At 38.1% G+C, this 12162-nt stretch overlaps 1 pseudogene; it reads right to left on the minus strand.

Moving 5' to 3' along the window:
* Positions 1–1425: 1425 nt before the first annotated feature.
* On the minus strand, positions 1426–7193 carry LOC108411238 (annotated as a pseudogene).
* Positions 7194–12162: the final 4969 nt, after the last annotated feature.

Below are 12162 nucleotides of genomic sequence, written 5' to 3' on the forward strand. Positions count from 1 at the left end.
TCAAGTCACATAGAAGATATAACACATCAAGACATCAAGACCTATCTTTGATGGAACAGACTTTCATTGGCTGTCTCAACAGCAGACTTCCTGGCAGTGTTTATCAAGATCAATCTCTTTGTGAAGCACTTAAGTGAGCACTAATCTAAGTACCTTTGAGGTATCAGCGCTGGCTTTTGTTTCTGGCAGCATCTCAGCTCATGAGTAGGTTAGACTTTAACCTGTTTTTACAATCTAGCATTCATTCTCTGAGTAATAAAGTGCTTTTGTAGGTCACTCTGGAAAAAAGCACCTGCTAAATGCCATAAATGTAAGTGTTGTCTCTGGAAGGGTGTGATGATGACTATGACCATGTCACCATCATCAGACAAGTTCTACAAGGCCACACATCCTCACAGGAAGACAGGACTAACAAGAGACTTTGAGGTGATGTATAAGGACACGATTATTCATTTAAATGCCTCCGTGAAGACAGTGTACATATCGGAGCGGGCAGCATAAACTTTCACTTTTAAAACACATTAAATACAACTCAAACATTGAACTCCACACATATTAAGAAACCTAAGAAGGAAAACATAAAAGAGGATGATAAAGAAACTGTATACTTTTCTTCAGACTCCTGGGAGGGGGTAGAAACCACCCGTTTTCTGCCAGGGGAGGGGCGGTTTGGTTTTCCGCAGCTCTCCATATCATTGCGCAGTGGTACAGTCTGATCACATTTGGCGGGAAGAGGAATGCATAAAAGCGATAGAGCTTAACTCAGAAAGAGGGGAGCTTGTTCGAAGCTGGCAAGAGGACTAAGTCTTCCTTATGTGTCCTGCAGACAAACAGCAGCAGTTGTGGGAGGACAGAATCTATGGACTAAAGCCAGAAGTTATTGCTGTCAAGCCCTACGTTGTGGAGGCAAATAACTTATATAAAGGCTGGATTGAGCCTTGTTTACTTTCTACATATATTTCACTGACGGAGAAGCGGCAGAAAATGGAAGGATGGATGGAAAAGTATTCGGGAGCAGGTCACTGCCATAATTCCAGGGCCTATGGGGAGTTAACTGGGCTTTAGCTTTTGCTTTACCAAATATCTCTGCTAAGGTGGTATAACTAAGTCGACTTGAATTTCAGCTACAATAGTAGTAGTTTGACAGGATAAGGACATGCTTTGAACCAGTATGAACTCCATTTAACTATATCTCCAGTTTCCCAGGAAATTACAGGATCATGTAGCACAAGCCATTTCAATTTTTTGGAATTTAAATATTTATATGTAATTAGTACTGGCAAAACTTGATGTATATCAAAACTCAATTTATCTGTGCTTTGGATAGTAAACTTACTTTCAAACTTAGAAAACTCTTTTAGGTCTGGTAAACACTATAAATGCATTGACAGTTACATCCACAAATTTAGTTTCAATGGTATTTTATTCAAATCTACCAGTGTGACATCATTCACTTCAAGTTCCAGAAAAAAATAAAACAAAGTCAACACATTGGTGAAAACACAGATATCCCAAGTATGTTTCCAATCACAAAATTAAGATTTTAGACATTAACATACTTAAACCGTCTGATTTGAGGAAAGTTAAAAATATTGTGTTTCCAGCGACTGAACAAAAAAATCAACTGTTACAATGCCCTGGTTATGCATTCAAGCTAAATAGAAAATAACAGAGCATTTCATGGAAAACATTTCTACCACATAACAAAAATTGTATTAATAGACAGAATAAAAAAACTAAATCAATCATGATTTATTATGCAAACCAAGTCAAAACAATGGTCAATTTTTTAACCAAGCAGATATTCAGAATAATGTGTAGGAATACATTTCTCCACCATGTGTGAATCAAGTATGATTTCATTATTATCTTATTACATTTTAGCTTGATTCATATTCAATCATCCCTCATTTCCTGCTTTTGTTCTGATCAGTTCACTCTCCTCACTCTAACTCTGCCTCTCTCAGCATTGTTCTAGCTGAATCTGCCAGATCTTTTAATCCTCTTTTCAGGAGAGTGAACGTAAGTGTGAAAGATATCACTCCTGCTGCAGCATTTCCTACACCAGGGACCAACTTGCACAGAATTTTCACAAGTGCACTTCCAGCTATTGCAGACAGCTGCAGCCTCACTGCTGATTTTGATGCCAGTCCTAGTACAAGTGGTGATGTAATCAGAGATTTCAGGTGTGGTTTATTCACTCGCTCTGAGAGTTTGTCAAGGGATTTGTCATCAAGGCCAAAGGAGTAGTAGCACCTTGTGAAGAAAGACACTAAAATACTAGTGTCACATGCAAAGGACAGACCAGGAACTGGAGCTGCAGCAACCCCACCAGAGAGTAGAGCTACAGCCCCGACTGCTTTCTTAAACATTCTCACTTTTTCTTCCAGTATAGCCAGAGAGCTGACTGGCAGAGACTGCAGCAGAGCCTGGCATTTAAGTTTTGGAAGCTCTGACATCAGTGTAGCAACAAGCTGCTCAAAGTCGAATTTAGAAAGATTCATGGAGGAGATGAGAAACACTTTAGGATTTTCAATTCAAGTTCTCCTCACAGTTTCTTCTGATTTTTAAGAGCATTTTGTCTTTATTGAACCCTTTTTTACGTTGTTCTGCTCGAATGTCATTGTCTATCTTTGATCTAACAAAATAAAACAGCTTTTTCCTTTTTTGAATCTTTTTGGCCAGCATTATGTCATTTTCTCTGAATCTCTCTGATGAGATAATAATGAAAAAATCATACCTGTCAAACTGCACTTGTTTAAGATAGTTCTTTGCCTTAAAGTTTGGGGCTCCAGTTCCTGGCAGGTCCCAGAATTTGACATTTGGCATTGTAGGATGACATTTGTATGATGTTGGTTCAGTAGTGGCTTCAGTAACTCCAGTTTCAGCTGCATCATTATCATCATCATCCCGACCTCTGATTCCTTTGATAAAAGTGGACTTTCCTGTCCCCGTGTCTCCAGTTACAGCTACGCTGAGTGAGACATTAAACAATCTTTCAGCTTGCTCTTGCGCTCTTCTAGTTGCTCCTTCCAAAGTGGATTGTCCAGATGCCTGTAGTGCTGCAGTTATTTCAGGATTTTGACTGGCCATGGTCAAGAAGTGGACAAGTTTGGATACCTTTGGTCTGCAGTTAATCTGTGTAGCTGCTTAACTGAAGTTTTCTCTGACCATGTGCTATCTTTGGAAATGGGTCCTGTAAAACCAAAACACAAAACCCATAGAAAGGTTGATCAGAAACTTAGCACTAGCAACCCTCAGCTAATGAAGGCTTAGCCATTTTGCTGGATGATGATTAACTGTGTTATGTACATCAAGTCAGACATTTGTTGGCTCTGGGTACATTTTGCTTTTTCTACATTAAAGCAACAGTAATAGTTATTCATAAGTATCTAATTTATCTAAAAATCTTTTTCTGTACTGTAAGTTTCTAATCAGTTCAACATTCACCCCAGGACTCCTTTCTGATATGGTCACTGCCTAGTGGGAGCTGCCGGGGAACCCATGCAGAGGTGTCTGCCTTCTCAGCCATGAATCCAGGCATCGACCTTTAGGACCAGGCATCCTGGCAGTGACAGTTACTTATTAGGAAACACGAAGGGCTCATGTTGAGATCCAAGATAGAGGATCTCACATACAAACTGTTTGTAACTAAATGCTGAACTTTTTTTCACCATCCACATGAGGGGAGAGCATGTGGGGAGTCTCTAGCCAAGATCCATCAGCGAAATTGTTTAAACTATGCACTAGAATTTTGAATTCTCATAGTGGAGTTCCGAAATGGACTTAAGTCGGACATTGTTACAGAATTAGCTTGTAGTGATGATGAACTGACTGTAGACAAACCTTTCACACTTGCTATCCATCTGGGCGAACTTCTGACTAAATAAAATCCATGTAAGGTATCTCCTAACCTCATAGATCAACCTAGTACTCCAAAGAGCGATTATTCTTCGGAAGCCATGCAATATGATTTCTCCAGAATGTCTCCTGAGAAAAGACTTCAAAGATGTAAGGGGAGTTTGTGCATATATTGTGCCACTGCTGGTTACTTTATACATGACTATCGGGCTTGCCCACGCAAACTTCAGGCAACAACCCCAGGAAAATGCGTGAAGAATACATGGAGGATTCTCCACATGCTAATGTGTTCAGTGCTCCCACAGAAGGGTTGGTTAAGACGTCTGTTGTAATACCTATACCCATTTACTGCCAATTCTACTTCTGTACCCATGTACTGGCATTCTACTTCTCCTGTTGCTTCAGATTTCTCTTATGTGAAAAAGAAGGACGAGGGTCTCTGTATCGATTATCGGGGGTTTAATGAGGCAAGCAAGAAATTTCCTAATCCTCGACCATTAATTCCATCCTCGACCATTAATTCCAGTAGCCTTGCAACTGTTACATGGCATACGTTTATAACTTGATCAGAGTTAGAAACAGAGATGAGAAGACTGCATTCATGACCACTAGGGGGCACTATGAATTTAGAATTTTTGGTATTCCACAGGACATACTTTCTGACAGAGGTTCACAGTTTACTTCACGTGTCTGATCTGGCTTCTTTGAACACATAGGTGTAAACAGCAGTCTGACATCTGGCTATTACCCACAGTCCAACGGTCAGGGCGAATGGGTAAATCAAGAATTTCTCAGACTGTATTGTCAAAACAATCCATCAGACTCGTCCAAGCACCTTATTTGTGCAGAAATGGCTCTGAAGTCTTTGTGGAGACTGACACCCCTCACTCTGTTCAACACTTCAGTTCCTAGAATCCACTGGGAGGACACATGAACACACATTCAGCAATCCTCCTATCAACGATCTAGCTCGCCTGAGTATTAATTTGACACCTCTTTTAAGGACTATGTATGTTTGCTTGCACAAATGATATATTTGAGAAGTATTGTTGCAGTTCCTGTGCATTACTGAGCCTTGTTTCCCTGTATTGACTTTCCGGTTTGTGTTTCTGGTCATCTTTTTGGACTCTTTGCTCTTGTGTGTACCAACCATCACCTGATTTATACTTTAATTTTGGATTCTCCCTTAATTAAACACATTTTACTATAGACTGCTCTGTGCGCGTCTGACTATTCCCCAGCCATCACACAGGTATTAACATGTTTGAGCTTGTATGCATCATTTTTACAGTTTTTCACTAACAAGTCCTGTCATTTTCTTTTGTTTCTAACCAAAACTTTTCAATGAAGTAAGAACATTCCCACGAGACTTGTAGAGTTGAAATACAACCCACATAATGATTCTAACCAATAAAAGTAGACAAAAAGTGAGACTTGTGCTTTATTTCACAGAAATCACTAGACCTTCTCTGAAGGCCTAGAAGGCCCTGGAGGATCCCCTCTGGTACTTACCTGCTGAAAGTATTAGACAAATGTGGCTGTCTCCTTCTGAGTGGTATTGAAGAGTAGATATTCCTGCACCCTGCCCAGAAGTGAACCCACCTACTTCCTGATAGGTGGATATAAATATTAACTTAGATAGAGGGACAGATTTGATAGATTCGTATCATTCTGATGTTTTGTAGTTGTAAGAATTCTCACCAGAATGTTCACCAGACTATTTTTTTATAAACGTCACCCGGTCGTGGTTGTAGCAGCAGGATTTTTCTGTAAACAAATGGTCAGCGGTCAAGAGCACAACTTCACTGTTCAGTTAAACTCAAATGTCAAATGAGATTGAGGCATAAATAAGAAAACGGAGGTAAACTCAGTCAGATTCAAGAGTATAATCTACAGATTAACAATGACGACTGAAATTCTACATGAAATAATAAGATAAATGCTTCATACTAAGAAAATAAAAGGCAAAGAGAAGTACAAATTAATGAATGGCATCTTTTAACACATCACGTGCACCTCAACTAGGCCTTACTCAGCTCTACTGACCATATAGTTTCACTTTGTAGTTCTACAATTACAGGCTGCTAAGTCTGACATGCTCAGGTACCCCTAACATGACTTAGTCCGAACAAACAGGCAACTCTAACTTAAGCTGTACAGGCCCACAATTACACCTGAATAAATCTAGTATTTCTATTGATGTTTATCATACTGTAATATATGCAAATTCTGTTGCCAGCAAACCAGACTAGGCAAGCCTAGCTTTGCCATCAGCTGTACAGCATTTGGCACACCAGTGTCAGCAACATTTCAAACTCATCCAAGTATCTTTATTTTACTTTTGACCATATTGTGTGCTTCATTTTTAAAGTTAAAATAAATCATTTTGCTCTTTTAACACAATGGCTAACTTGGTTAATTTGCTGGAGACCTCCTCCTTGCAGGCACTGCTCTGTTACTGTTTTACCTGATTCACTTTCAGTTTTGGAGTCCTTATAAAACAAACACTAGTTAGTTATTTTAGCTTGTTGTTGGTAACACATCTTATATAACGTTGGTAAATATTTTGCAGAGTTTCAGTTTTATTATTATATTTATTAATATTTTTCTAAACAATGGAATTCCATGACTTTTCATGACTTTTCCAAGACAAAATGAAATGCTAAACATGCTAAACATCATAGTGCTTATCATAGTGCTATGCCATATCTATGCAACTACACTTTAATTCCATCTGATATTGCTTTCCAGTTTCAATACATTTTAGAAATATGTGACCGATAATGAGCATTATATATAGTCACTGTCAAGTATCTCCAAAATGGTGCCTTTACAGGAAAAGGCAAAAATGTCTTTTAATGCAAGTCAATGTAAAGATATTTTATTCTAAGTCATTAGAGCACTGCTATTAGTCTATTCATCATGACATTTCCACACAGCATAAAGGACAGCCACCTTTCAAAAACTGCAGAAAACTAACAATCAACAAAAATGGAGATACATGTTTTTCTTTGGATGGTGACGATACATAACAAAAGTCCAAGTTGCTAAATGGTTTCTTTTTTTGCATTTCACTCATGGTATCCAAGCCCTGACAGTTAACTGTAGTGCAAGTTGTTTACTTAAAATCCATAAAAATAAATATAAGTGAATAGTAGTAAAAAGGACTATTAATTGTTGACTATAAAAGAAGTTAAAAAGTCAGTTTTTACTATTAAAATTTTTGTTTTGACAATTTTCTGTATTCCTTTGCAGAGTGACATCAAAATGAAGTCAAAAGGAAGTACAAAAGATAAACTTACCTTGAAAATAAGATGAATGCTCTTCAGGTGTATCTATTTGAAACTTGTTTCTCATGTGGGAGCAACATATAATATTCATATTGTTGATATGGGTGTGGCAACAAAGGTTGAAAATAAGGCCTTTGATCAACAGATAATGGTAATTTCCGTGTTTGTTCTCTCTCTCGTTCTGTCTTGGCTTTGGCCTCCACCCACCACATTTTTCCCCTGTACCTGGAATGTTCTTAGCTATGAAAAAACCTTTGTCGGATCAAGTGTATTTTGAACCTTGCTTTTCTTTTAAATTTGACTCTTTAACCATTTTATGTCGCCTTTTGCAATGGGACAAAATGAAAAGGTACAATAGATTTATTTTAAATGAGAGGTGTCAATCTTCAGGTGTCAGTAGGGTATTGACACCTGTTTTTAACAAAAAGTGACAAAACTAATTCTGATTCTGATTCTATAAATCTAAATTCTTATAAGAACTTTGTACCAAGATTTGAGTAAGTGTATGTTTATTTAGAAGCTTACTAGCAAATCCTTTGATTGGCACAAAATCTCCCAAAAGTCTTTAGTTTTTAACTATAATGCATTTGCTTAGTAGCTGAACTCACTGAACAGAATAAAACTGCAGTTTTAGTTTCAGTGTCTTTTCATTTTCTTTCCAGTTTTCATTTACCTCTTCAAATCACTACAATGTTCTCTGGGAGTTGAAGCTTGTATTCTGAACCTTTTTGCTGGTCAAACGTGTACAATTTTGTCAGCTTTATGCTTCAAATATTTTCATATATTGCTCTACATAGATTTGGCCAGTGTGTTAAATGTGAGATTAGTGACCGTTCTACATCATGCATTATTTTAAAACTTATTTTTTCAAAGGGTGTACACATTGGACATGTGGAATTTTGGAGAATTAGGTTGCTTGTAATCTATTTTTTTTTGTTTCATAAAACAAGTTAGTTCTCCTTTCTGTCTTGTGTTAAATAAAACTGTGGGAGTGAAAAATGTCTATAGACCACATCTTACCTTATCTTACCTTCGATACGTTAATGTAACTATGTGCTTTGAAATTTTAACGGAGCCTATTTAAGCCATTTTAATAAAAGAGCATTTGTGGAAGTTTCTTTAATTTCTGGATTTTCTTTAAGATTTAACATTTTTGAATTAGGGGCATAATGCATCGAATCATAAACAATGGTATAGAAGACTGTATCAGTCTGTTAGCTGCTGATAAAGGAAAATAGCTTTTTCAAGACCAACTGTGAAAATAAAGATTTGACAGCAACAAAATATACATGTGACTAATAAACAATGTTAGTGAGTTGAGATTATGTGAGGTCATTGGATTGTCCTTATCCTAGAACAGTATAAAAGAATGTGTAACGTGGAGCGAGGTTGCGGACGCATATGCTGAGACAAGCAACTTTTATTATGGGCAAATCCAAAATCAGGGTAAAGACAGTCCAGGTTCACATAGCGAGCAAGGATAGAATGAGGGACAGACATGATGAAATACAACCACGAAACAAAACACTTCCAACAGAACAATCAAACAACAATTCAAACAAAGACCAGCAATAGACTAAGGAAAACACAGGGCTCAAATACAAGAGGGCTAACGAGGGTTCACAAGACCCAGGTGGAAACACAGGTGAGAATAATCCGGGGTGGAGTCACAAAACAAGGGGGCTGGACTACAAAACCAAAACAAAGAAAACACTTGGGCTAAACCCAAACACAACACGAACACATGGACAGGACTTGGAGGTGCCAATCGTGACAGAATGGTTTGATTTCCTTGTTTTTCAGTTGCTCTAACGTGAACTCAGGATGACTGTTCATGTTGATTGTGGATCTTTAATCTTTCACAAATTGCATTATTTTTCTCTTGTCAATAATATTTCTTTTTAATAGGGATTATTTTTGAACTGAAGTAAGCTGCTCTTCCCTAGACAAAATTTAGGTGATGAAACACAGGAGGTGGGAGGTGGGGCCATCAGAACCCCCATGGATGAAACCTGACAGTACCAAGGGCCCATAAGTGATGAGCAGAAACCTGTTTTATTGAATTCTGCAAATCAAGTTAGAAATCAGGTTTAATCTGTGGGCTGGTGGCTGGACCCTGGGACATGATAAAAGCAGTTGAGCTCAACCTCAAGTGAGCAACACAACCTTGTTGGGACGTAAATAAGATAAGACTAATTAGTCCTGCAATCAGCCTCTATAAGGACTAAAAGCCCCTTATACGACTAGTCCAGGCCATGTGGGATTAGGTTAATGTTAATGACAATAATGTTTAACACAGATGTATTATTTTTTTCACTCTGGCCAACCAGAAGCCACCGATGCAACCAGAGCCAGTGCCATTTAGGGCTGTATGAATATATTTGGTCGAAAGAAAGAGAAGAAAGAATAAACTTGCCGAGAAAATAAATTAAATAACATAAGAGTGGATAGGTAGGAGGGGTGATGAACATGTGAAACATGTGGCTTGCAAACACATTTTTGGCATGAGCACATGTATTGGGATATAACAAACACTGGCAACCGGAAGAACTAATCCATAAGAGCTTGTGGCTGCTGAGATCCTGGTGCATGCTTTCTTTACGTCTAGGCTAGTCTACGGCAATTTTATATGGGTCATAAAATATATACTATTATACAGAACATAGATTTGTTTATCTCAAATAAACACTGCAATCCAGCTGCACTAATCTCTAACAAATATCAACCCTATAAAAGGTTAATCTGGTCAGTTAAGTTGATGATTGTTGGAATGAAAATACATGTGACAGGCTTTTGATATCAGGCTTGTGGATAAAAGAGATTACCGGCTTTCATGCTACCAAACACGGAAACTACTCAGTGATGCCTGCAGCTATACACGTGGTATTATGAATATGGTTGGGAATTTCCCAATGCATTGATCACTATGACACTTGACTTTGAGACTGTGGATCTTTCAAATATCTCACATTAAATCTTTCATTGGGGCAAAGTATGACATTCAGCCATTGTCTCTTAGTTGTCAATATCAAGAGGTCAAATATCAAGAGGTCAAATCCACCCTGTTCTTTGTGACATGCCTCCATAATGAACCATTGGAACTCATCTGTACTTTTTGTGGCTGCCTTGTAGAAGGAAAAATATCGCTGTCATACATGAAAAAGAATCAAACAATAGGAAGCAAAACTATTACTCTGTCTAAAGAAATGCAGTTTAAACAGTAATGTTTTTTTACTTCACATAACTTAGGAAGTAATATGCTTCTCCCTTAAACTTACTGAGCTCAGTCTCTTCGTTAAAAGCCAATTATCGACTGATTCTGCATTTTTGCTTGGTAGAATGTGAATGAGTATTTGGTGCCTTTGCTCCCTTATATACCCTACATTTAAATTACTAGCTAAACTATATTGCTCCTTTGAACTAATGAGCTCACTAGCTGACTAACAAATGTTGCTCATTGTCCACTTTATGAGCTCCACTTATTTTATAGGTGCACTTTGTAGTTCTCCAGTTACAGACTGTAGTCCATCTGTTTCTCTAATACTTTGTTACCCTGTTCTTCAGTGGTCAGGACCCCCACAAACCCTCACAGAGCAGGTACTATTTGGTTGGTGGATTATTCTCAGCACTGCAGTAACACTGACGTGGGGGTGGTGTGTTAATGTGTGTGTTGTGCTTGTACAAGTGGATCAGACATAGTAGTGCTGTTGGAGTTTTTAAAGGACACTGCCAACCGGACGCTGTTGGCTGGATATTTTTGGTTGGTGGACTATTCTCAGTCCAGCAGGGACACTGAGCTGTTTAAAACTCCTTTCATACAACATAACTGTAGGGCCTGTAGAACTCCTGTGTTGATCTAGAACCAGAATGGACTAATGCCCAGGGGCCTCACTTATAAATGGGTCTGTAATGTGCATTTCTCACAGAGGAGCCAGGATTTATAAAGAAATACTTGGCGGGACGATGAGAGTTCATTTACGGAAGCTTTGACCCATGTCGAGCAGTAACTGGCGACATCCTGTGGTGAAAAAATGCAGCTAAATGCGCAAACCATCCTGACACGTACCAGTTCATCCTACATTAAACTCCATAATAGGCCACTGAGTCATGAGGCACTGTTTTGATTGATGAGCTGATTGATTCATTTGAGTACACTAGTCAATTAGCCTGTTTCCATGTATTGACATCTATTGCTTCAAACAACTAATTGCATCTTCCAATGTTCTTGATACCCCCTTCTAAACACATAGAAATATGTTGTGGGCTGGTAATAGCTGCAGATGAATACAAGCCTAAATGGCTATAAAAGTTATTTTTTCTGTCTTTCCTTCCACCATTGTCACCACTATCTCACTCAACAGTGAATGGGATCACCCATATTTAAGCATTCATGGGGTAATTTGCAGGGACAGTTAACGGATAATTGTGGTCAGTAAGAGGCAGAACATGAGGCTCGCTCTCCTTGCACATTTATAAGAAGACTGTGATTTATGAAGAGGAAACATCATTCAGGTGTGCATACTTAACCCTCTACTGCACACATTAAGAAAGCAGTAAAAATATTCACTTTTCTTGCATAAAATTATTCTTGATTTATTTTTTGGACCTGATTATCAAATTCAAAAGCAAAAAAAATAAGTCAAAAGGTGTGTGCAGGGGTCCTTTTGGAGTATGTTGCCTTGAGGCAACACTGCGACAATAAGAAGAAATGATATAGAGCTGTGTTCCCTGAAGTGATGAGACCCAGCTTGTGACTGGCTAAATCCATTCCATTGCCACATAATGTTGCTTCTAGGCAACAGACATATTTCTGCAAATTCTCATAACAAAATAAATTATACTAAATGTTAAGAAAAGAGGTTTAAATGTGCCCAGTAGGTGAAAGTATGATTAAGCACATGCTTTTTATTGACTTACTCAAACTCTTGCCTTTATTGTTAACTCTATCATTGTCTTTAAATATATATAATTTAATTGTAAAGAGAGGAAAATGGGTTTGTTGCCCTGAGGC

This window comes from Pygocentrus nattereri, chromosome 16 (genome assembly GCF_015220715.1).
Source record: "Pygocentrus nattereri isolate fPygNat1 chromosome 16, fPygNat1.pri, whole genome shotgun sequence".
NCBI lineage: Eukaryota > Metazoa > Chordata > Actinopteri > Characiformes > Serrasalmidae > Pygocentrus > Pygocentrus nattereri.